The 24,033-nt window shown below is 33.5% G+C and overlaps 1 long non-coding RNA gene across 1 annotated transcript; it reads right to left on the reverse strand.

The window, feature by feature from the left end:
* Positions 1–5,172: 5,172 nt before the first annotated feature.
* LOC126890492 (uncharacterized) lies at positions 5,173–5,678 on the reverse strand. Its single transcript, XR_007700339.1, has 2 exons — positions 5,300–5,678; positions 5,173–5,236 (listed from the first exon to the last, which is right to left on the reverse strand). It is a non-coding gene; the product is annotated as an uncharacterized LOC126890492 (long non-coding RNA).
* Positions 5,679–24,033: the final 18,355 nt, after the last annotated feature.

A 24,033-nucleotide genomic window follows, 5' to 3' on the forward strand; every position in this document is an offset into this window, starting at 1 on the left:
ATTTTTACCTAAGAAATCCAAATCTGCAATAAAAAAAATGGAGAATCCTATTTTAATGTTTTAAAGTAACCCCCCACCCCACCACCGTGGGTGGTCGTGTTTGATGTCATTTGATAGATTTTTAAAAAATATTGAACACATATTCTTCAGTTTTTTGATCTCATATTCATTTCGCGAATTATCTCGGAATTCCTATTTAAAATTTTAAAGTTACACTCCACCTCTGTCCGTGGGGTGTCGTGTTTGGTATCATTTGATAGATTTGTGAAAAATATTGAACACGTAGTTTTCAGTTTTTCGATCTGACGTTCATTTCCGACGATCAAAGTTGTGAAACTTTGTGACTCATCCATTTCCTTACGGATCCGCTCAAATCGCAAGATTTTTTTAAACATACTGCATGTACTTAACTTACCTTATCTTAATTTGATGATTTCGAGATTTTCTAAGGATAAATTCTTTCGGACCCCCTTAACGAAATCCCCTGTAGTTAGAGTTCATATATGGTAGGGGTACATTTACAGGGTACAATGTTTCTCCCCATGTGATATTCTGACGTACTCGAGAAACTGCAGAAATCCCCGCTTGGGCTCCCCTACCTAATATAAAAGTAATTGCTTAAGGTCTAGTTAATTATTATATTTTAATTAATTTCATTAACAGAATTATTACTTTTTTTAAATTTTATAATTATCAAGTTAATGTTAAATATTTTTAATAACACAGAATTAATATCTACTAAATAAAAATATAAGAAAAAATAATATTAACATAGTTTTACTCACAAAATGACGCAAATTGCACTGTAGCTCCCCCGGGCGAGTATGTTTAGTACAAATAGATAAAAAATGAATTCCTCGTCTCAAAAACTACTAAAATACACTTTTTTGTAAAAAAATGTTTAAAATTTGTACACCATCAACCGCAATCTACATCAGTAGTCAGAAAATGACAGCTTCTGATGTTCATAAAATTGCATTGTAGCGCCCCCTGGTGAGTGTTTTTGATAGAAATACATATCAACAATGGATTACTCGTCTCAGAAACTACTAAAATACACTTTTTCGTAAAAAAATGTTTAAAATTTGTACACAATCACCCGCAATCTACATCAGCAGTCAGAAAATGACAACTTCTGATGTTCATAAAATTGCATTGTAGCTCCCCTGGTGATTGTTTTTGATAGAAATACATATCAAAAATGGATTACTCGTCTAAAAAACTACTAAAATACACTTTTTAGTAAAAAAATGTTTAAAACTTTTACACAATCACCCGCAATCTACATCAGTAGTCATAGAATGACAACTTCTGATGTTCATAAAATTGCATTGTAGCGCCCCCTGGTGAGTTTTTTTGATAGAAATACATATCAAAAATGGATTGCTCGTCTCAAAAACTACTAAAATATACTTTTCCGTAAAAAAAATGTTTAGCATTTGTACACAATCACCCGCAGTCTACATCAGTAGTCATAAAATGACAACTTCTGATGTTCATAAAATTGCATTCTACCTCCCCCTGGTGAGTGTTTTTGGTAGAAATACATATCAAAAATGGATTGCTCGTCTCAAAAACTACTAAAATACACTTTTGCGTAAGAAATGTTTAAAATTTATCCACAATCAAACGCCATGTACATCAGAAGTCATAAAATGACAACTTCTGATAATCATAAAATTGCAATGTAGCGCCCCCTGATAGGTGTTTTTGGTACAAATAGATATAAAAAATGGATTCCTCGTCTCAAAAGCTACTAAAATACACTTTTCCGTAAAAAAAAATTTAAAATTTGTCCATAATCAACTGCAATGTAGATCAGAAGTCATAAAATGACAATTTCTAATATTCATATAATTGTATTGTAGCGCCCCCTAGTGAGTGTTTTTGGTAGAAAAACATATTAAATTTAAATTTCTCGTCTCAAAAAATACTAAAATTCACTTTTCCGTAAACAAAGTTTAAAACTTGTCCACAATTAACCGCAATGAACATCAGTAGTCATAAAATGACAACTTCTGACGTTCACAAAATTGCATTGTAGCGCCCACTGGTGAGTAATTTTGGTAAAAATAGATATCAAAAATGTATTCCTCGTCTCAAAAGCTACTAAAATAAACTATTCCGTAATAAAAAAAGTTGAAATTTTGTCCACAATCAACCTCAATGTACATCAGAAGTCGTAAAATGACGAGTTCTGATGTACCTCAAACTAAAATGAAAAATGTGGCGCCTCGAAATTCATCAGATACCCATGGTGTAATGTTTTTTTTTTCACAGAATTCATTGTAGAATCAGGAACTGATTGTGACCCGATGACTTTTTTTTTGTCATATAAATTACTCCGCTCTAATATATATATATATATATATATATATATATATATATATATATATATATATATATATATATATATATTATATATACAGGGTGATCAACTTCTGTGACAAAGTCCAATATATCTGTTATTATAAAATATATGAAAAAAAGTTGTTAATAAAAGTTATAGACACCTTTAATGTACACATTTTAAAATTAGTGAAAAATATACAGGGTCCTCCATAACACGGTGCCAAACCAAAGTTATGTTTTTTTAAATGGAACACCCTGTATTTTATTTAAAATCTGGTTTCTCTACATTTTTCTGATTCTAGAGATATAACACTTGTCTAGGGTTATACTGAGTGTTTCAAAGTTACGAGCACTTTTATTAACAAATCATACTGATTTGATCGCCCTGTATGTTTCTAACGGTATAATATAAACTTATTTTTTTAATGCTTTTGACTGTCAGTATTAAAGTAGTTTTGCAACAATGTACAATTTTTTTATCACTACCCAAATTGTATACAGGGTAAGTCAAAATGCAAATAAAAGATTTTCTTCATATTTTTAAATGGAACACCCTGTATTTTATATTACCATCGAAAAGTTCTTTCATTATACTTGCATATCTTTTAAATATTCCCTATACCTAAAGTTATTAGTTTTCGAGATATTTTAGTTTAATTGTTGATAACTCGTAGATACGTTTATTACAGTAAATTAATTACCCGTAATATTAGAAACCTCCAATGAGTTTGTTAATGATAATTAAAATTAGACTGCATTTTATTTTTTCTCCAAGTTTATGGTAAATTATATACAATAACGACAATTTTGTATTTACTATCAAAATGATATTAATTTTCCGCGAAGAAATGGGAACTATAAATTGCTGCAAGTTCTTGTTCAAGGTGGCTTTGAAATAATTGACACAAGAACTGTCAGATGTAAGATTTTAATTATCTGTACGTTTTTATTTTTGATATTGATTATAATTGTTTGCCAGATTGTTATAATTGTTACCTAACAATGAATTTTAGTCGTGAAGAAATGACAGACATGATATGGATTTTAGGAGAGTGTTTCAAAAACTCATTAGTTGCCACAAGGTTGCCACAAGAATTTATAAGAAACGGTGTCTATAGCGTCAACAACCAAATAAGAGAGCATTTGACAACTTATTAGACAAGTTTAATCTTACTGGTTCTGTTTATGAAGCAAAGTAATAAACAAAAATCATTATTACGGATGAAAATGAATTAAATGTTTTACTGCCTGTTACAGAAAATCCTCATGCAAGTATTCAAAATATTACAAGAGAGCAAGGTATTAGTTATGTATCTATCCAAAACATACTCAAGAAAATCAACATGCACCCATATCATATACAATTACATCAGGAACTTGTTGGAAATGATTTCGAACGAAGAGTACAATTTTGTCAATAGTCACAACAACAAATAGTTATACAGAGAGATTTTTTTGAGTTTGTTCTTTTTTTTGGGACGAGGCAACATTCCACAAAAATGGTAGTGTAAAGAGACACAATTTTCATTATTACTCCACAACCAATCCGTACTGAATCCGTGAATCGGTAAATGGTGAGGCTTATTTAAATTTTCTAGTGAATCATTTACCTATTCTAATTGAAAATGTACCAGTAAACATCCGCCAACATATGTGGTACCTTCACTACGGAGCCCCTGCTCACCACAACGCATTTGTCAACGGTGAACTCGATGAACTATTTCCTGAAAGATGGATAGGAAGAGATGGCCCAGGTCACTGGCCAAATAGATCACCAGAATTAAACGAAGTTGACTTCTTTTTCTGGGGTTATATTAAAGACGTAGTGTATACGACACCTCCAACAATAGTTGACGATATGAAAATAAGGATGCAAAACGCCTTTTAAAGTGTCACACAACAAATGCTTACAAACATCATTAGGTCTTTCGAAACTCGTTGCCAGGCTTGTGTAGACGTTATGGGAGGTCATTTAGAACACCTTTTATAACAAAACAAGTACGTTGAACATTTTTTTTATTTAATTTAGTTTTTTTTAATAAATTTGAATAAATTAATGTATTGTTATTAATAACTAAGTAATACATGTTGTTATCAACAATAAAACTAAAATATCTCGAAAACTAATAACCTTAGGTATAGGGAATACTTCAAAGATATATAAGTATAGTAATAGACCTTTTCGATAATAATATAAAATACAGGGTGTTCCATTTAAAATTATGAAGAAAATCTTCTATTTACATTTTGACTTACCCTGTATACAATTTGTGTAGTTATAAAAAAATTATACATTGTTACAAAACTACTTTAATATTGACAGTAAAAAGCATTAAAAAAATAAGTTTATATTACACCTTTAGAAACATACAGGGCGATAAAATCAGTATGATTTTTTAATAAAAGTGCTTGTAACTTTGAAACACTCAGTATAATCCTGGACAAATGTTATATCTCTAGAATCAGAAAAATGTAGAGAAACCAGATTTTAAATAAAATACAGGGTGTTCCATTTAAAAAAACATAACTTTGGTTTGGCACCGTGTTATGGAGGACCCTGTATATTTTTCACTAATTTTAAAATGTGTACATTAAAGGTGTCATAACTTTTATTAACAACTTTTTTTCATATATTGTATAATAACAGATATATTGAACTTTGTCACAGAAGCTGATCACCCTGTATATATATATATATATATATATATATATATATATATATATATATATATATATATATATATATATATATAAAAAGGTATTCAGCTAGTGAATTCAGAGGTTGAATCGGTCAATTTAGTTGGCAATTAAATAAAGAAGTCAACTACTTCATTGATATATTGAAAACGTTTCGCTTTACAATTTCGAAAGCTTCATCAGTTCACTACAAATAAAGGATGAAGTCTATAAGTATAAATAACCTTAACAAAAGTGATATAATACTTACAAAGCAATTTGTAGTATGTTTAAGATGTTAAAACAAAAATTCTACAGATACTACTCATTCTATAACAACAACTTAACGATACACTGCGGAAAAATACACCATGTATTAATGTTCATTGGCTAGTTATTTAATTCGGTGATTTGAATCTCACTGAAGCCTTCATTTGTAGTTGATCACCGTTAGACGAATTAGCGGCAAATGAGATGTTATTTTTCCCTATGCCAAATCCACCCACTGGCCGACGACACGCATGTTTGTAAGATTTATGGCTCAAGCCCTTGAGTAAGAGGTAGAATATTGACTTAACTTATACAGGGGTGTTAGAGAAATTTTTTGTTCGAAGGGTAGAATAATGTGGCAGAATTATTTGAAGCTTTAAATCTCGGAATATCGGTTGTGTTGATTTGTTTGTTATGTAAGATAGGATTTATTATGGCAGAATTATTTGAATCTTTGTATCTCAGAATATGGGTTATGTGGGTTATAAAAAAAATACCGGTGGGCCTGGAAATAGATATGAAAAAACGGACTACTTAGCAATATCGGAAGAAGACGTCATGATTTGGCAATAGATAAGTAGGAATAAAAGGAACGGAATTTTAAATTTGGGTTTTGTAATGTCGAAAAACGGAACAGCAGGGGCAGAAATAAAAATGAAAAATATATTGGGACAACAGATCTTGCATCAGACAACTCTATAATGATCTGGAATAAGAACATCAAGGGAAAGAACAAAGAAAAATGTGATGTACCTAATAATTGTACGAAGCATCCTGGCATATGCCTCCGAAATTTCGGTCATGAACAAATCAATCCAAAAGCGCATTTCCCAATCGAAATGGAAAACTGGGAAATTGTTGTGGTCTCACAAGAAAGACCAAGTAACAAGTGAGGAGATGAGGAGAGATGCAATGGAAAAATATGCCCTGCAATATAAGGACGAGAGAAGACTGAATGGTACGGTCACGTCTGCGGAGCAGAAAACACATGGATGGCAAGGTTGCAGAATGAAGCCCAAGACGAACAAGAAGAAGAGGACGACCGAGAAAATTTTGGAAAAATGAAGTCGGAGGCTGTGTCTAATAAAGGGATGGAAGACGAAGACTGTGAAGATTGACTACAAGAATTGGAAGTCCTGGCTGACGGAAGGGAAAAAAGCCTGGCTGTAGGCAACACCTTACATATATGTATGAACATACATACACATATACATATATAGACATATATACATATGCACACATATACACACATACACATATGTTGACTTATTTATTGTGTATGATGAGAGAATGGTAAACCTGGCTCAAATTATCGATGTCAGTTCTTTTATTTAAAGCAGATGGATTTTTGAGAATTTCACAAAATTGACCGATTCAACCTCTGAATTCACTAGCTGAATACCTTTAAATTTAAATTAACGGTCGCATACCTTGCAATATATATATATATATATATATATATATATATATATATATATATATATATATATATATATATATATATATACATCCTACTATCAATTTGGCATCGATACATTATGCATTTACCATCGATTTGGCATCGTCTTGCAAAGTGGCATCTGTATATCGATGCCACTTTACACTACCTTAATAACTTTTTTTCTGCATTTGTTACCAGAAGTCTAATCAACTCGGTAGTTAGAGATTTGATTTCTTGATGTTACTTTAATATATCAGCTTTCTTTGTTTATCCCTTACTAAGTTATATAAGTTTATTCCATAAAATGTTTGAGTCCAAAATGATAGTACAGTGAAAATATTATATACATTTAGTTCAGTGTTTTACCGTTTTGTCGCTGCCGCTATATACATGAAAACGTATATCCCACTTTCATTATCAATCATTTTGGCATCAGAAATTTGGCATCACTGTTGAATATAATATTATCCACACCGAAAAATAGGCAATTTGAGAATGTATATATTATTTTCATCAACAAATCATTCTGGCATCATGTTGTTTTCACCCAATTTTGAAAAAATGTGAAAACTTTGTATTATCCACGTCCGTCTGTCTGTAATCACAACTCCTCCGTCAACATACCAGCTAGAATGACAAATGAGGTGTCAACTGAAAGCTGATAATCCAAGGATGGTACTAAAGGTGAGATATTTGACCTTGGCGGTCTGTTTGTCGGTCTGTCCGACCGCGAATATAATTCCTCCATCATTATACCAGGTAGAATGACAAATGAGGTGTCAAATGAAAGCTTATAATCCAAGGATGGTACTAAAGGTGAGATATTTGACCTAGGCTGTCTTTCCGTCGGTCCGTACGACCGCGAATATAACTCCTTCGTCATTATACCAGGTAGAATGACAAATAAGGTGTCAAATGAAAGCTTATAATCCAAGGATGGTACTAAAGTTGACATATTTGACTTAGGCGGTCTGTGCGTCGGTCCCTCCGACCGCGAATATAACTCCTCCATTATTATACAAGCTTGAATGATAAATGAGGTGTCAAATAAAAGCTTATAATCCAAGGATGGTACTAAAGGTGAGATATTTGACCTAGGCTGTCTTTCCGTCGGTCCGTACGACCGCGAATATAACTTCTCCGTCATTATACCAGGTAGAATGACAAATGAGGTGTCAAATGAAAGCTTATAATCCAAGGATCGTACTAAAGGTGAGATATTTGACCTAGGCTGTCTTTCCGTCGGTCCGTACGACCGCGAATATAACTCCTCCGTCATTATACCAGGTAGAATGACAAATGAGGTGTCAAATGAAAGCTTACAATCCAAGGATGGTACTAAAGTTGACATATTTGACTTACGCGGTCTGTGCGACGGCCCCTCCGACCGCGAATATAACTACCAGCTTGAATGATAAATGAGGTGTCAAATAAAAGATTATAATCCAAGGATGGTACTAAAGGTGAGATATTTGACCCAGGCTGTCCTTCCGTCGGTCCGTGCGACCGGGAATATAATTCCTCCGTCATTATACCAGGTAGAATGACAAATGAGGTGTCAAATGAAAGCTGATAATCCAAGGATGGTACTAAAGGTGAGATATTTGACATTGGCTGTCTGTCCGTCGGTCTGTCCGACCGCGAATATAACTCCTCGATCATTATACCAGGTAGAATGACAAATGAGGTGTCAAATGAAAGCTTATAATCCAAGGATGGTACTAAAGGTGAGATATTTGACCTAGGCTGTCTTTCCGTCGGTTCGTACGACCGCGAATATAACTCCTCCATCATTATACCAGCTTGAATGATAAATGAGGTGTCAGATGAAAGCTTATGATCCAAGGATGGTACTAAAGGTGAGATATTTGACCTAGGCTGTCTTTCCTTCGGTCCGTACGACCGCGAATATAACTTCTTTGTCATTATTCCAGGTAGAATGACAAATGAGGTGTCAAATGAAAGCTGATAATCCAAGGATGGTACTAAAGGTGAGATATTTGACCTTGGCGGTCTGTCCGACCGCGAATATAACTCCTCCATCATTATACCAGCTTGAATGATAAATGAGGTGTCAGATGAAAGCTTATGATCCAAGGATGGTACTAAAGGTGAGATATTTGACCTAGGCGGTCTGTCCGTCGGTCCGTACGACCGGGAATATAACTCCTCCGTCATTATACCAGGTAGAATGACAAATGAGGTGTCAAATGAAAGCTTATAATTCAAGGATGGTACTAAAGGTGGCATATTTTACTTAGGCGGTCTGTGCGTCGGCCCCTCCGACCCCGAATATAACTCCTCCATTATTATACCAGCTTGAATGATAAATGAGGTGTCAAATAAAAGACTATAATCCAAGTATGGTACTAAAGGTGAGATATTTGACCTAGGCTGTCTTTCCGTCGGTCTGTCCGACCGCGAATATAACTCCTCGATCATTATACCAGGTAGAATGACAAATGAGGTGTCAAATGAAAGCTTATAATTCAAGGATGGTACTAAAGGTGAGATATTTGACCCAGGCTGTCCTTCCGTCGGTCCGTACGACCGGGAATATAACTCCTCCGTCATTATACCAGGTAGAATGACAAATAAGGTGTCAAATGAAAGCTGATAATCCAAGGATGGTACTAAAGGTGAGATATTTGACCTTGGCGGTCTGTCCGTCGGTCTGTCCGACCGCGAATATAACTCCTCGATCATTATACCAGGTAGAATTACAAATGAGGTGTCAAATGAAAGCTTATAATCCAAGGATGGTACTAAAGGTGACATATTTGACTTAGGCGGTCTGTGCGTCGGCCCCTCCGACCGCGAATATAACTCCTCCATTATTATACCAGCCTGAATGATAAATGAGGTGTCAAATAAAAGATTATAATCCAAGTATGGTACTAAAGGTGAGATATTTGACCTAGGCTGTCTTTCCGTCGGTCTGTCCGACCGCGAATATAACTCCTCTATCATTATACCAGGTAGAATGACAAATGAGGTGTCAAATGAAAGCTTATAATTCAAGGATGGTACTAAAGGTGACATATTTTACTTAGGCGGTCTGTGCGTCGGCCCCTCCGACCGCGAATATAACTCCTCCATTATTATACCAGCTTGAATGATAAATGAGGTGTCAAATAAAAGATTATAATCCAACGATGGTACTAAAGGTGAGATATTTGACCCAGGCTGTCCTTCCGTCGGTCCGTACGACCGGGAATATAACTCCTCCGTCATTATACCAGGTAGAATGACAAATAAGGTGTCAAATGAAAGCTGATAATCCAAGGATGGTACTAAGGGTGAGATATTTGACCTTGGCGGGCTGTCCGTCGGTCTGTCCGACCGCGAATATAACTCCTCGATCATTATACCAGGTAGAATGACAAATGAGGTGTCAAATGAAAGCTTATAATCCAAGGATGGTACTAAAGGTGAGATATTTGACCTAGGCTGTCTTTCCGTCGGTTCGTACGACCGCGAATATAACTCCTCCATCATTATACCAGCTAGAGTGATAAATGAGGTGTCAAATGAAAGCTTATAATCCAAGGATGGTACTAAAGGTGAGATATTTGACCTAGGCAATCTTTCTGTCGGTTCGTACGACCGCCAATATAACTCCTCCGCCATTATACCGGGTAGAATTACAAATGAGGTGACAAATGTTAAAGTTTAGTAAAAATGACTCAAAATTAGTAAATTCGTATATCAATCCACGCAAAGTTACACGTAAAATTCAAATATCGTCTTCCAGTTCTACTTTCGATTACTTTGGGTGAAAACCTAGGACTTACGAAGTCCAATTACTTGTTTTGTTTAAAAATAAGGCATATCATAGACATGCCTTAGGCATCATAGAAGACAATGACACAGAAAAATCAAAACACAGCAGCATGTCAAAAAGGCCTTAGTTATGTATCTTCGGTCCTGTTAGTCCAATCGTGATGTATAGCACCTCAAATGATAGGATTTGACAAACAGAATACAATGACATAGAAAAATCAAATACAACAGCATGTCAAAAGGGCCTTAGTAGCGTATCTTCGGTCCTATTAGTCCAATCGTGACGTACAGCATCTTAAATAATAGGACTTCATAAGTAGAATCAAATTTGACACAAACAAATCAAATACAGCAACAAGTCAAAAGGGCCTTTGTTATGTATCTTCGGTCCTATTGGTCCAATCGTGACATACAGCAACTCAACGAACAGAATACAATGACACAGGATAATCAATTACAGCAACATGCTAAAAGGGCCTTATTTACGTATCTTCGCTCCTATTGGTCCAATCGTGGAGTACAGCACCTCAAATAACTGGATTTGTCAAATAGAATACAATGACATAGAAAAATCAAATACAGCAGCATGTCAAAAGGGCTTAGTCATGCAGCTTCGCTACAATTGATCCAATCGTGACGTACAGCGCCTCAAACGATGGGATTTAACGGGCAGAATGCGACTGTAGACAAATCAAAATGGCGGCATGTAATAGCACCTTAAAATTGTAGAAATAAAATGGATTAACGCACAGAGGTGTATGACATATTTTGTGACAGTATTTAACAAATTGAATACGATTACATATGTCCAGTTTTTGACAAGTGACTTCTCTCCATGATAAACGCGAAAAGGCTCCGTTCGGTCACTGTTCGACATAGGCCTCCCGTTCACTGCATGTATCCACTGCTTCCTGAAGCCGTGACATAAGAGGATAGAATTTAACGAATGAAACGACAAAGAAGACTAAACAAGGCAGCGTGCGGGAAAAACAGGACCATCCTTTGTATACTCCACAGGAAAGCATTATATATTCAACGTTAGAATTATGTTATAGTATAAGGGTATATATTTTTAAATGATAAAAATATATTTTTTTATTTAGTACATTCCGTACGTTTTTTAAACATGATCAGGAGAATTTGTTGCCTGAAGTCTATAAAAGAATTTCCTAACAATCCTTGTGTTATGGATAATTTTTGAGAATGTGTTTAAAAGGTAGCTTACATGCTTATTGTTCAATGGTGTTATCACTTTTAAGCGCTTGTCTTTTTGTAGGGCTATTAATTGTGATTTCAACCATTCTTGCGGGACAATGCCTTTTCAGTAAATGAAGTGAATATTGTTGTACATTTAATTTTTTTCCTTAATTAATTGGATGCCCCCTACTGGTGTTTGGTCTAAGCTTACAGCTTTTCCCCATTGAAGCTATTTTATAACTAATTATAATTAGGGGTACGGAATTTTCGCAAACAAAAACATGAATTTCGCATTTACTTTTCTTATAATTACAAAATTTCGCATTTATTTTTAACTACGAGTAAAGACAGTTTAACAGAAAACATTAATTAAAAGCTAACATCGTTGTAATTTCGACATTCGACTCTTTAAGAGCTGTTTTTCGATCTGTCACTACAATATTATATGTGCTGAAGAATCGTTCTGCGTCTACGCTGTTCGTTGGACTCCAAATGCTCTGTAATGCTGCTTTAGCAAATGACGGAAACCTGCACTGTGTAGCAATTGTGTCTTGTGTCACACAGATATAGGTCATCTGTTGCAAATTCTTTGACTCGATCACTCAAAATTGTTTTAGGGCGTCCCATTTTAGGGGATACTTTAAGTAACTTTATGTTACTATGAAAACTTTTTTGATAGACCATGTTCTTAATAAAAATTGACGGAATGAGCACTGATTGTCCTGTTTGACTAATTTATATGTTTAGAAAATAAGAATTAGCCGACTTTTATTCCTACTTAGATTTTTACCAATACAAAAGACCGAAATGCAGATAACAACAGTCAGATTATTTATATTTCTCAAAGAATCAACATTGAAAAATATCAATTCCTTATCTTATCTTTATCTATTTAATGATGAACAATGAAAGTTCCTTCTGTTTCAACACGTGTTAGAAAAATAAACAACCTTTCAAAAATTATGTACAATAGAAAACTTTCCGTAAAATCTTTCCATGCCTTATTTACTACGTAACTACCTACTTATTTACGGGCGAATTGGGCACCTGCAGGTATTTCGCGGAAATAAACAAAAACTCCATATTTCATATTTATCGCATTTATGTTCAAAATTTCGCCGAAATTCGCATCTATTTCGTAAAAACGAAAATTCCGTACCCCTAATTATAATAAAACAGTTGGTGCAGAATCATTATCTCGTTGACTGTTTCTTGTTTATCGTTGATAATTCTGCCGTTTGAACCTTCTGATAATCCATATATTTTCTCTATCTGCTCTTAAAGTGTGTTTATTATATTATTTTCTTTCTCATTTAATTTACACCGATCCAGACTAGTATAGCTCCATATAACAGTTCTAGTTCTGCAGTAACGAATCAATACTTTTATTTAGCACATTAATTTTTGTTTTGTCTTCGGGTCTATTAAATAATTTTCTTGCACTGTTTCTCGCAATTTTTAATTATCCATTTATTACTCTACTTGTCTTATTTTTTGAATATACGACTTGAATAAAGACTTTAATGTTTTTCCAGTCGTTATTGTTTAGTAGACCGGAATATTGAGATATTAATTCTTTACATTACATATTTGTCTTTCGGTGATTTTATATTATTAATATGAAGCTGGAAGTGTTAGGTTACACTGGTTTTTAATATTTGGTCCAGAGTTCCCTCTCAATTCTTTTGTCGGATTTCTCTTTAATATTATCGCAGCTGCATGCACTGGTACTAGGTTCTGAGTGCTCAGGTGGCCTTTGAAGGACTCCCAATTACTCTATTTCGTCCACTTCTTCTGAGGTGGGTTCAGAAGTGGATATCAACTTCTATTCCATTATTCCATATCTATTTATATGCCATCTAATGATTTTACTTTAAATTTAGCTGCTTGATCTTCTTCATGAGTAATAAAATTTTTGTTATTTTTGCTACTTAGCATAAAGCATTAGAAAGTCTGTAAGCTTTTTTTATGAACTGCTGAAGTGCGTCCTATAAAAGTAGACATATTTTCATAAAAAACATGTTTTCATGAAAATTCTTTAATTTTATTCAATATGTTCAATACAGCGATTTTAACGGTTTTACAAATTTTTTATGTCGATGCCGTGCGCATAATACGATTCTGAAAGCTCTGAAAAATAGTTATTTTTTTCTTCAATTATCTCAGCTGATTTTTTTATTTACGAGTCATTTCTTCAGATTTGGGAACACTTAATAATCGGAGGGGGCCAAGTCAGGAGACTAAGCCGCATGAGAAAGTAATTCGAACCCCAACTCGAATTTTTGCTACTGTGACAACGCTCTTGTGAGTCGATGTATTGTCTTAGGTCTTGAGAACACTTTAAAGAACACTTTTTTCTTCTGCTTATGGAGTCGTTTTTCATTCATCACATACCGGAACTCACCACATAAATTTTGAAGCCCCTGACATCAAAACTGTATTAAATTATATGTGATCTAAGTAAGTTATAGAAAAAGTCAGAATAGATAGAGTAGAACACTTATAAAAAAATTGTAACAAGCAATTGGACATCGTAAGTTCTAATTTTTCACCCAAAGTGACCGGAAGTTGAACCGGCAGTCGATATTTGAACTCTTCGTGTAACTTTTTGTCAGTTGATATGACTGATGAATTTTGTTCACCGACAGACATGGACGAACAGACAGGCATGAAACCGGAAGTATGTATTTGTTCTGTTTTTTCTTAGTCGCGTTGAATAATAATATGTACTATTTCGACGAATTTAAAACAGTACTTTCGGTTGCAACTCTGGAACCGCCAGTCCGAGGTCAAACTTCTCACATGTAATATCATATTTTGGTTATAGGCTTTCATTTGACACCTTATTTGTCATTCTTTCTGTCCTACTAACAGAGGAGTTGTGTTTATTGACGGACAGACATGGATAATTCTAGGTTTTCACATTTAATAATAAAAACAATAATTATATAATTCAGTTAACCTGACTATGTCATTGTGATAATGACTTCTTATCTAAAAGTGACAACGGCAATCATTCCATTCACTCACGGTAAAATATCGCAAAACCTCCAGATTTTAAAGAACCGCTTGGATTGACATGAAATTTGGCACACACGTAGCTAAAATGCCAAAGAAAAAAATGAGATTATGCCGATATGTTCTGTTGTCCTGGATGTGACTTTCACCCCTTCTTGGGGGTGAAAAAACATACGTTCAAAATAAGTCCGTGAGTGGATAAACTGACTAATTCTAATTCTAAGCAAATTTTGTTCTATAAAAGTTTTAAACGGCTGAAAATATTATAAGAATTTTTTGCTCTACATTGTGCTTTCTATCTATACCTTTAAGGAACGCACTATTTTCGGGGACACCCTGTATATGATCTGTAAGTTGCATTGGTTAAAAATGCTTATTTTTGAAAGGGGTTTTGTTGAAAGGGCTCGAACGAATCACTAGTCACGAGTATGTATATGCAAATTTTAAACAGCCATATCTTAACCAAGTTTTGTCTTCCAGAAAATCAAAAAATCCCAAATATTTAAAAAAGCAAAACCTACATTTTTTACTCTTTAAGATATTTGGTATCACTAATAATTTTAAAGTTATTTTGAAAAAAGTCTTTTTTTTTCAAAATTAAAGATTTAAAATTTACTTTAAAACCAAATTTTTTCACAAATAAGCACTTTGAACTGATGAAACTTACAAACACAAACAATACATAAAGTAACTTGTGAAGTGGTAACGATTAATTCCATTTGGGCTGTTAATTAGAGGGAGATTTTTACGATATTTTTAACCAAAAAATAAGGACCAACTGTATTTTGAGCGTAACTTGCTTACTCTTGCTTCTAGAAACTTTTTAAAAAAATAAAAATAAAATAAATTTTCCCAGAAAAGTGTTTCATTTTTTTTATTTCACGTTAAAATATTCGATTTGGAATTTGACATATAAGAGCTTATTTTTCACTATAGTCTGTTTTTAAACCAAGAGGAGTAATTCAAATTTCCCGCGCCGTAAACCTTGTTTGTAATTGGTACAACCTCAGGCAATTTTACTCATATCAAATTTTGACAATAATGACATTTATAAAATTTTAACACTATTGGCATTTCATAGGTTAGTTTATTTATTTTATCAGCGATTTTTGCATTTTCTGCGTTATTCCTTTTATTTTTAGATTTTTAGTCAATATTACCGTCAAAGGCCGATATGATCAACCAAAAAAGAAGATGTATCTGAAGATATTTCTAGTGACTTTCTTGGGTGTGAATCTGTCTTTTTACCCTAATAGCACAAGGACGTCCAATGGACGTCCATAGGACGTCCTTCACGGACTTTAAGGACGTCCGTTTACGTCCGAGGAACGTCCTTTATACGTCCTATTTTGGTCCAAATGTCGCGCTACCGAACGTCCATTGGACGTCCATCTAAGGTCCGAGGGGACGTAAATTGGACTTTAATCGGACGTAAATTGGACCTTAATCGGACGTCCTAGGGGACGTGAATTGGACCTTAACAGGACGTCCTAGTTTGGTCCAAAGCCACATTGCCAAATGTCCAATGGACGTCCACCTAACGTCCGAGGGGACCTAAATTGGACCTTAATCGGACGTAAATTGGACGTTAATCGAACGTAAATTGGACCTTAATCGGACGTAAATTGGACCTTAATCGGACGTCCTAGGGGACGTAAATTGGACCTTAACAGGACGTCCTAGTTTGGTCCAAATGCCTCGTTGCCAAACGTCCAATGGACGTCCATCTAACGTCCACCTAAAGTCCGAGGGGACGTTCGGTGGACGTCAATTGGACCTTCATAGGACGTCCCAGTTTGGTCCAATGTCGTGCTGCCGAACATCCATCTAACGTCCTGAGAGGACGTTCGGTGGACGTCTAGCGACGATATTTAGACCTGTGGAGAATGTATTGTGGGAAATAAAAAATACATTTTTTAAGGAACTTATATTACATCTTATATTAAATTACAATTATTGGATATTACATTATTTACATTAAATTACAATTACACTTCTCCAAGAAATTAACGCACCACCTTAAAATGATGCATTTTTGATGTCTCGAATTTCCTAAACTTGTTGTCCAATCTCAGTGATTTTTTTTATAATATTATAGCCTAGGCTACAGGTTACCTCCTTAAGCTTGTCATGAACGGGGAGCTATACTGTAATATATTATGTATATTATATCATATCACTCCCTATAGAAATGAGTGAGCCTGGAGACACGGAACTAATGGTTCCGTGTGTGCAGGCTCACTCATTACTATAGAGAGCGATGTGATATAATATATATTACAGTATATAGCTCCCCGTGCATGACAAGCTTAAGGAGGTAACCTATAGCCTAGGCTATAATATTATTAAAAAAATCACTTAGATGGGACAACTGGTTTAGGAAATTCGAGACATCAAAAATGCTCAATTTTTAAGGTGGTGCGTAATGGGCTCTATATTATACATATACATATTATTTCAAATCGACACCTTGCTCATTTGGAGATAATGGATAATTTCTTAAAAAGAAGATATTCTATCTATGTATACTTATTATACAGAGAGCACGTAAAGGTTGGAATAAATTCATTTTTTTGAGAATGGAGGATTTTGGAGAAAAATCCCGAAACAGGTCAATTTTTGTTTTTAAATTACGACTTTTTGGCATATATATCATACTAGTGACGTCACCCATCTGGGCGTTATGACGTCATCGATGATTTTTTTAAATAAGAATAGGAGTCGTGTGATAGCTTATTTGAAAGGTAATTCAATTCTCTATTCAGTAATATAAACATTAACATAATTATTTATACAGGGTGTCCAAAAATTTTTTTTTGATTAAATTAATTGACATGGAAAGAAGAATGTATGTAATTTATTTAATTCAAAATACATTTTACTGCTCTCAGAAAACAAAAAAATGTTTATTTGAAAAATATTCATGGCTTTTCGCTTAAATTAAATATTCAAACTGTCACGAGGCTGGTGGGTGGCTGCTTTAATATTGAATTTAAGCAAAAAACAATATTTATTTGCCAAATAAACATTTTTTGTTGTCTTCTGATAGCAGTAAAATGTATTTTGAATTAAATAAATTACGCACATTCTTCTTTTTATGTCAATTAAATTAATTCAAAAAAAAATTTTTTTGGACACCCTGTACAAATAATTATGTTAATGTTTATATTACTGAATAGAGAATTGAATTACCTTTCAAATGAGCTATTATACGATCCCTATTTTCATTTAAAAAATTCATCGATGACGTCATCACGCCCAGATGGGTGACGTCACTAGTATAATATATATGCCAAAAAGTCGTAATTTAAAAATAAAAATTGACATGTTTCAGGATTTTTTTCCAAAATCGTCCATTCTCGAGAAAATGAATTTATTCCAACCTTTACGTGCTCACTGTATAGTGTAATATTATATTATAATATTATAATAATCATTCAACTTTTGTCTAATTTTTTTTCATCCGCCTTCGCTTTCTGTCTTTAGATAATTCAATATTATAAATAGATTATAAAATACTGAGATAAATACTTTTTGCTTACTAGGTACAATAACCAACCCAATCTGTTTGACAAAAGAACTTTATGGGTAGAGGTAGGTAATAAGTTAAGACGAACAAAAGGCGACCGCGGTAGCGAAACTTTCCTTTAACAATTGTAATTCAAAATTTAAGGAAGTCTATACTTTATAGAAAATCAAAAAGATTGGCTAGAATACAAATATGTACTTATACAGAGTGTTTGGTAAAGAATAGGCCATAGATTAACCTTATATTTCGGGGTGTAAAATAGGTCGATTTAAGTTAACTTACGTTAGTACTAAAGTTAATAATAACCGAAATACAAGGTGTCAAATTTAAACTTTTATTTTATTTATTCTTGAATATTTCCTAACAAACATGGGATAATATCACGAAATTTGGTAAGCGGGGTTTTTTTGGGACAAGAAATCTAAATTCAACACCAAAATTGATGTATTGCCCAGGAAATAATCAAGAATAAAATAAAAGTTTAAATTTGACACCCTGTATTTCGGTTATTATCATCTTTCGTACTAAAGTAAGTTAGCTTAAATCGACCTATTTTAAGCTCAGTAATCCAAGGTTAAGCTATGGCCTATTTTTTACCAAACACCCATAAGATTGAAAAATGTATGAAAAATATACCAGAAAGAATAAGAAATATATATCAAAGAGCATGAAAAAATATGCAAATGTAATAAAAAACGTAAATAATACCAATGTTTGGATACCAGTTGTCCTGGCTGGTGGTTTTTTCCATCATTCTCGGTGAGTTTGTCCTCTAGGCCATCAGGGATCGATAGGCTATGTCCAGACGGTGGTAGCAGCAGAGTCTGAATGCTTCCTCTTTGGCGTTCACTTACCAAGAAGTGACTGGCTGCAACGTGGAGCTCCAGTAGCTGTCTGGGGTTGATGGCTCCAAAAACTCCTCATCTGATCGAGGAATCAGGAACATAGACTGTTTCGGCACTTCAGAAAAACTCCAGGAGCAGGAATCCTCAGGGTGGTAGATTAAAATGTTGTGCACCTATGTCAAAGGGGCACATAATAATCCATTGGATGGGCTTATGCATTGATGCTCTAAATGGCCCGATGAGGCGGTCGGACTCTGTGTTATGTTGTGAAACAGCGTCTTCATAGTTTTACGTAATATATAGTATATGTATAAGTATATTATACTTTAATTCGTATATAATATAATTTCTTACATTATGAAAATCAGTGGTTAATGAATAAAACGAATAAAACGTATCCAAAGGACGTTCGTATTTATTCCACCATCGGACGTCCACCATCGGAAGTCCGAAGGACGTATATATTTAGTCCACCGTATTCATATTTATTCCACCCGAAGTACGTCCAACGTCGGACGTCCAAAGGACATCCATTTATAGTCCATAGACATTAGGACTAAGACTGGACCTATTTTGGGCACGGCCACGTATATTCAACTTCAAAAAGATGCTCTTAAGATTCATTTTTAGTACAGATACATTGATAAAAATTATATTTTTGCTTACTAGAATTAATTAGCAAACTTATGTCATCTTGGTAACTAGAATAATAAAACATTGTAACAAATAATTTACACATAAGATTTTCACACTTTACAAAAAAAAAACAAAAACATGTTTAGAATATTAAACTGTGCAATTTTGAATTAAATATAATTATCTTTTCGATGTAAACTATTTTACTAACATAATTAAGTTATTATTTTATTGAATTATTTTGCTATTTTATCCCGTAATTCGTATAATATGTCGAATATGGACGATCAGCAAACGTCCGTATTTCGTCCAGTACGGACGTCCAAAGGACGTTCATATTTATTCCACCCGAAGGACGTCCAACATGGGACGTCCGAAGGACGTACATATTTAGTCCACCGAAGGACGTCCAACGCCGGACGTCCAAAGGACGTCCATTTATAGTCCATGGACGTTAGGACCAAAAATGGACCTATTTTGGACGTCCAGAGGACGTCGTGTGCTATTAGGGTTAGTTTACCTACTCCTCTTGGTTTTAAAACAAAGCTTAGCAATAACTCTGCTTCTACTGGGTCTACAGACCTGACACATATACCATTTTTCACTTTTCTATAAGCTATATTTGCTATTTGCTATTTTTTTTTTCAATAAAGTAGGTACCTACTTTTTGAGTTATTTGCGAAAAACCGTCTAAAAACGTGTTTTTTTTTTGTTGAAAAATGAACATATTCACTTGCAAATATCTCTAAAAGTATTGACTTAGTGAAAAACTCTATAAAATAGAAGTTGCTTAGAATTAGTCAGTTTATCCAATTCCGGACTTATTTGAACGTATTTGTTTTCATCCCCGATAACGGACGAAACTCACCTCCAGATCAAAAGCACATATCGGCACAATATCACTTTTTTTCTTTAACATATTAGCTATGCGTGTCCCAAATTTTATGTCAAACCAAGCGTTTCTTCAAAATTCTGAACAAAAACCGTAAGTAAATTAAATGAAAATGTAAAAGGTACATTCCATGTCAAATCACTCAGGCAAAAAAATTTGGATCTCCGATTTGTCTGAAAATTGGTATATAGCTTCTGCGGGACGTAAAAAGAAGATATTTAAGGTCAAAAAATCTTCTTCTTCTTTTTTTCTCAAAATGTTATTTTATGCGATTTTACAGTGATTTGGTGTTTATTTAAACAAATTTGCATTTTCTGTCGTAAAGTATCAATGAAAAACATAATATTTTAATAGAAATGACTCAAAAATGTCATTATATGGCATTATAACAAGTTATTTTGAATCAAAACAAGATTTTGATCAAATTTTATAGTGTAAAAAACGCTAAAATACTTTTTACATTTTCCTCCATTCCCAAAATACATCATCATCGATTTGGCTAAAAATTTGCCCGCAGATAGCTAAAAGATAAAAGATTAAGTGGTTAGAAGGATTTGAATTATATTACAATACCAAAAAAGTTACATGCAGTAATATCATACTCAAAAGTATATATTAGTCCAGTCGGGATAGCATTTGACCTTGAATGCCAAGCTGCACAAAAATTTATTTTTCTGATCTTTAGGGGAGTCAATAGTAGCCTAAATTTAAAATCGCGAATGAATTCCTCCGTTACGTTAGCGGCCATCTTGATTTTAAAGGAGAACCTGTTTTGCTCAATATCTCCGCCATTTTTAACTTTTCGACAAAAATGGAAGGAACTGAAATTGTTCCAAATAAATCGTATTTACAATTATTACAATTTCTTTTTAAAAATTTTTGTCGTGAGGTCGATATTTTCGAGTTAATTTTACTTACAGTAGACACCTATATTTTTGACTATAATATTGCATGTAACTTTTTGGGTATTGTAATATAATTCAAATCCTTATGACCACTTAAAGTCCTATGTTTTGTCTATCTGTGGGCAAATTTTCAGCCAAATCGATTATGATGCATTTTGGGAATGGAGAAAAATGTAAAAAAACGGCATTTTAACGTTTTCTACACTATAAAATTTGATCAGAAGCTTGTTTTGAATCAAAGTAACTTGTTATAATGCCATATAATGACATTTTTGAGTCCCTTCTATTAAAATATTATGTTTTCCATTGATACTTTACGAGAGAAAATGGAAATTTGTATAAATAAACACCAAATCACTGTAAAATCGAATAAAATAACATTTTGAGAAAAAAAGAAGAAGAAGATTTTTTGACCTTAAATATCTTATTTTTACGTCCCGCAGAAGCTATATACTAATTTTCAGACAAATCGGAGGTCCAAATTTTTTTTTGCTCCAAAATTGAGTGATTTGAAATGGAATGACACAAAATTAATTTCTCAAACAAATATTTTAAGTCGTTATGAGAAAATTATAATTTAACAGATGAAATAAAATAAACACAATTCAACTCGTAAAATATTTGGACTCTTACCAGCCGAACAGGTAAAGAACCCACCTTTTATATAGTTTCTAATATACCTTTTCTACCTGGCCTCAAACGCTCGATATTTTTAACTCGTGGCAACATCGATTGACGGCAAATACACCGCAAATACACATTTTTATGTGGTGGAAGTCAAAATGGCTGTGAAGTGTAAAAATTTTTGTATATAATTTAAATTTTTAAAATCAAAATTTTAGAAAACTGAGAACGATACAGGGCATTAAAAAATGCGCTCAACAAACATACACGAATTAAAATTCGAAAATGATAGTATTTCTTAGTGATGCCAAATGACTGCAACATGAAAAGATGACATAATGATAGCGGGATGTATATATATATATATATATATATATATATATATATATATATATATATATTGATGTGATCTTGATTATTGATATGAGATAATATTCTTATATGTCATTTAATTTAATCAATGCATCAATAATAATCTAATTAATTAACCGGATCACATATCAATATGTTTTCAATCTCAGGGCGAATTATAAAATTAATTACTTACTTACGTGGCTTCTAAGTATTTCTCAATGGTTCCTAATCGGGATAGGAAAGAAAAGAGTCAAATAATACACACATATGGGTTACAATTATAATCAAACTATTGTTTATTTTATTTAAATGGCAATCACTGCTTAATATGTGCTAGATCTTATTATTCTTAAACATAACATTTACAAATGGGAATCTTATTTCCTTTTGGTTTCCAATTGAAAGTTTTTATTAACATTTAACTATTAGGATTTATTAGCAACAATTCTATTTAAGTTTGATGAAGCTTTTCTGATATTATTGATTATGTTTTCAATTTATAATGTGGTATTTAATACGAAAAACCCATACATTCATGTCCAAACAAATGAGACTGACCTTTTTCTGGTGAACTGAGAATGTCTTCACACAAGACCCGTTTCCTGCTATCCTTGGCTGCGATCAAAACCTCGTCCTGGCTTTCAGTAATGTTCTCCTTTGAAGATTAGCTCGTATGGCTCTCGTTCCTGCTTCTGTCGTGATGCTGTGTTCTACCTTTTTCGAAACTGCAATCAGCTACCGGGACACTCTTGGCTCAAGGAGGTTCTTTACTCTCAACCTGGCCTACCTCTCGTTCCACGATAGATCTCCACACTCACGGAACTACACCGGCTTTCTCACTCTCCGTACACTACCGTCTACTACTGGACTTCACTTCTCGACAGCTCAAAACATTCTGATCTCTATTTGTCATTCATTCCCCTACTTTCTAAATATCCCTTCCAGATTCACAAATCAACCTTCCACCACCAACTCTCATTCGCAGTATTCCTCAAAACCAATCTTTAATCTTTCTAAATATGCTTAATGGATTTCAAAAAAAAAAATAGTTAATTCCCATTCTAAAATTACTTTCTACTATTTACAAAATTTAATGACCTATTATCTACTTCAACTGAGTCTTATTTAGCATAGGCTAATGATTGAACCTTCCGCGAACAACGATAATGACCTATTATCGATTTCACTTGAGTTTTATTTAGCATAGGCTAATGATCGAACCTTCCGCGAACAACGATAATGGTACGCCCCATTCACTTTGTTTATTCTAAGCGCATTGTCCCGAGTTTCGTATGCTTCTTCTAATCACTTCTTAAAATTAAATATAACAATTTGTTGTATACAGGTTGTTCTAAATTTATATGCCCGTGGTTGAGAAAATTGAAAATATTTTATATTAAATTGAATTTTGTTTATAATTATCAAAATTTAATTTTCATATCAAATAGAAATATAACAATATATATATATATATATATATATATATATATATATATATATATATATATATA

Source organism: Diabrotica virgifera, chromosome 8 (assembly GCF_917563875.1).
Source record: "Diabrotica virgifera virgifera chromosome 8, PGI_DIABVI_V3a".
NCBI lineage: Eukaryota > Metazoa > Arthropoda > Insecta > Coleoptera > Chrysomelidae > Diabrotica > Diabrotica virgifera.